Raw genomic sequence first — 4,187 nt, forward strand, 5'->3', positions numbered from 1 at the left:
GGGACACGTCACTGGCCAAAGCTTAGCCCTCTGTGATATTTGAGAATTAAAAAAAAAAAAAAAAAAAAAAAAAAAAAAGAGAGAGTAATAAGAGTACATGAGAAAAAGCACCTTGTAAGACAACTTCAGGTCAGTGAAGAAGGAGGGGGAAGAGATACTCCAGGTTGGAGCAGAGATTGCCCTGCAGCTGTGGTAAAGACCATAGGGAGGCAGGCAGCCCATGGAGGTCCACAGTGGAACAGACATCCACCTGGAGCCCATGGAGGTGCTTATGCCCAGAGCAAGAGGATATGCCCAAAGGAAGCTGCAGCCCATTGGAGAACCCACAGAGTAACAGGCTCCTGGCAGGACTTCCGGCCTGTGGAAACGAGCCTATGCTAAACAGGTTTCCTGGGAGGACCTGTGTCACACCAGAACAGTCTCCCAAAGCAACTGTATCCCATGGACCCCACACTGTACCAGAAGAGTAGGAGAGAGAAGGATGATGATCCCCTGAACCGCTCAGGTAAGGAGGTGGAACAGCAAGAACTGAAACCAAGTCTGGGAACAAGGGGAATGATAGAGGAAGGTGAGAATAGATTGTAGATTTGTTTGCATTTTTTATTATCCTACTCTGTTTAATTGCAATAAATTCATTTCCCCAAGTCAAGTCTGTTTTTAATTGCAGATTGATCCCCTTGTGCTAATTTTGAGCCAGGAGCTTTTCTGCCTTTTTCTCCCCTTGTTCTGCAGGGACATGGAGAGGGGTGTGCTGTTGCAGATCATGTGGTGATAAGAGGGGCTTGGTGCGAACCTGGCAGCCAGCCACGGTCAACTCATCAATCAAACTTTCCCACCCTTCACCCAAGGCCAGGGACCTACAGAGTTAGTCCAGCATGGATTTCAGCAGCATGTTCCTCAGGCCAATTCCTTGGGTGATTAAATTTGCATGTAACAGAGCACAGCAGAGACGAGCTGCTATGCCACAATTTTTTGGCATTGGTAAAACAGTAAAAGCCATTTTTTAGCTTGGTAGATCCAGCTAGTTCTGGTGACTGAACAGTTTAGAATTTAAACATTAAAATAATTACCACCACTCTTATTGGAATAATTCCAGAGGGGAATCAAATTCTAACTTTATTCAGGTCAGGTAAGAATGAAAAGCAGATGGCTAGCTAGAGTTGAAGTCAGGTTGACTGCTGCATGTAGAAGAGAGGTGTGGGTGGTTAAGCACCCCAAGTGCATGACATGCACTTCCCCAAGTGCAACAACAGCCAATTTAGAAGTCATAGATGGACTAAAGGAGTGTCACTATTTCACTGCAGTGTAATCACACACAGTGCACTTGTCCACTCACTGTGACCCCTTGGCCCTTCCTTTCATTGTATTTAGTACTCTTTCATGAAGTCTAGTTATTCCAGCTATGTGTTCTAATTGCTTGTGTTCAAGGAAGTACTTCTTATTGGCCAGCCCATTATAACCAAGCTATGCAACAGGCCTGTAAACAAAACCATCTTGCTCTACTTGTTTGACAGCAAGGTACAGATCCCAGCCATGTAATAGCCAAATGATAAAGACTGCAGTCATTGCCCGAGGGGAGAACTTCTTCCTGAAATCCTTACTTCCAGAAGAAACCTTTCTATGTTTTTTCTTTTCTGCCATGTACATTAAGTTTTCCAAACACTCAAATCAGTTGGCCATCCATCATCAGATGATTGAAGCAGCCGGTTCTGTTCATGCAAGCAGCAGAGCTCAGGGTTCAATGAAAGAGTGAATGCTGTGCTACTGTCTGGCACATGGCAATACTGGTCTTGCATCTTTATGTGAATAACAAGTGAAAAAATGCACCCACTGAGCTGTCTATTATTACTTAATACACACATGGCAGGACATATAGCCCAAGGCTTTAGCAAGGATAGTCATACCCATTCCATTTAGGACACAACATTTATTTGCTATACCTAGGCTTTGTTAAAGGCTGGCACGCCCTGTCTTTGCCTGTTGAGAGACTCAGTCCAGTTCCCATCCTGAACTCAGGTTCTCTCCTCTCAGTACAGGCACTCTTGCTGTAGGAAGTGAGGCTCCTTACACATAACCAGAACAAAGCATAGGCTTTTCTTTCCATCACCCATAATGACAAGGATCAACTTCAAACACATTTTCTGGCATAACTATGTATTTTAAGAGCATGTTCTTGTTGTTTCCTTTAAAGCAAAGGTTTACCTAACACAGACATTCTTACTACATACTCCTCAAAGAGCCAAGCCTTATAGAACCCCTTTCAAACAAGGCTGTGCAAGTTATTTTCATCACAGTATGCTTACATGCCAGTTCTCAGGATGAGAAGATAATGCAGCAGAGGAAGCTGAACTCACTGCCCTTGTAAGAACTGCTTTGCACCCTCATTTCAGCACAAGAGCTATCCCAGGTGTTTTGGTCTTCACCACCACTACTTGAAGTCACTGTCACCTGGATTCTCCAAAGCTACTACAGAGTAGCATCTTATTAAGAAAGTAAACAAAACGCTAAACACACAAGCAGTGATGTCCCATTGACTGTACCTTTCCCTTGTTGTAATAGGCAACAACCTGGTCTGGCCTCACCTCTGTAGAAATATTTTCTGTTGCATCATACTCAAGCATCTTCTTTATTTCTTAAGGAAGAAGTAGTGCTGGGGCCTCCTACTGAACTGCACCTGGAACTTTCAGCAGAAATGGTTTATACCTTTCTTTCTGCCAGCTCCTGGCCAGAGGGACTATGGAGAAACTGCTTTCAAAAGCAGTGCTTGTTTTTCAAATGCTGTGATGTTAATAATACATTCTTGTACCAGCTTCATTTTATTCCCTCCTCACAAGTCAGTCCATGACACCACTTGGAGCAGTGATTTCCCCCTTACCTGTGAACAGCCATTCAAACCCAGAGCTGCACTCCTCTTAGTCAAGTAGCCAGAGCTGTATGGAGAACATTTTGCATGATCTTCTCATTGCATAACCACAACCTAGAGCTTACATCCAAGAAGATCCTTGATAGCTCATCCTCAAATAAAGGGTGTGGTCACTTCCTGGACTAGAAAAATCTTGTTTCTAATTGGGAAGGTATTCAACAAGCTCTTGAATTCAACTCCCCTGTTGAAGCTTAAAGAGCCATGAAGAAATTCATGCATGCTTGTGAACTGAGTGTATGGCTGAGTCACAGGTGAGCTCACTACCACAAAGAGGCTCACTCATTCCACATCTGCATATGCAGCAGGAAGTCTCACTTTTCAGTGAGTGATACTTAGTGAGCAGCACAGCTCACCAAGCCCAACCCACAGCATCAGGATAGCTGCTAGCTACAGCCCTGCTCCCCTACTTACTGAATTCTTGTACAGGACAACACCTAAGCCAGCAAGGAAGCCATTTTGATACCATGGAGAAACCACAGCAGTTCTGCTTGGTAGCAGTCCTAAGAGTGGGTGAATGGCAGGTATACAAAGGCTGGCAAGTCAGCATTCCTCTAGACAGCTTGATTCAGGTTTGAAGGACCACAGAGTCCAGTTCACTGTTCAACACAGTGTCCAGTATGTTCTGAGAATGCAGCAGTGTAATCAAGTGAAAATTATTTGATATGAGAAAACACAAATCTAAATTCTCTTGAGCTGAAGCCATTGCAAATTTTACTTCAGTCATTTGTTCCAGACTACTGCTTAGGAAGAAAGCAGCCCAACTCAGACTAAACACACTTGGTTATTAACAGAACCAGAACATACATAAATGATAAGGCAAAACTGAAAAGGCAAAAAGGCAGCAGCTCCTACTTTGCACTTCCATGGTAAGATTGGTATTATGCACTGGAAAGACAAGTTTTAGCTTTGAAGTCTGAAATAAGCTTGAAAATTTTTTTTAATTTTAAGAGAGTCTTTTAACTAAAAAGAGATAACAAAAGAAGACTTACTGCACTCAGTGACTGCCCTCTTTTCTCTGACTCCCATTTCTCTTTTTGTAAACCAGATTATAGTCTGGTGACTACCATCTGAGTAAGGAGACAGACTTCTCCTAAAGCAACGGTCGTTGCTATCCCATGCAACACAATTTTCCACCCCCAGCAATAGATCAGGTTATCTTTGACAAAAGTCTTTGTATCCACAGAATACTCCTTTAACATAGCAAAAGTGACACCTTATTGATATTATGAAATCCCTCATATTTTAATTGAAACACACAGCAATA

The sequence above is a fragment of the Empidonax traillii genome, unplaced genomic scaffold (assembly GCF_003031625.1).
Source record: "Empidonax traillii isolate 1590-97213 ecotype Southwest subspecies unplaced genomic scaffold, ASM303162v1 scaffold3:size4013460, whole genome shotgun sequence".
NCBI classification, from domain to species: domain Eukaryota; kingdom Metazoa; phylum Chordata; class Aves; order Passeriformes; family Tyrannidae; genus Empidonax; species Empidonax traillii.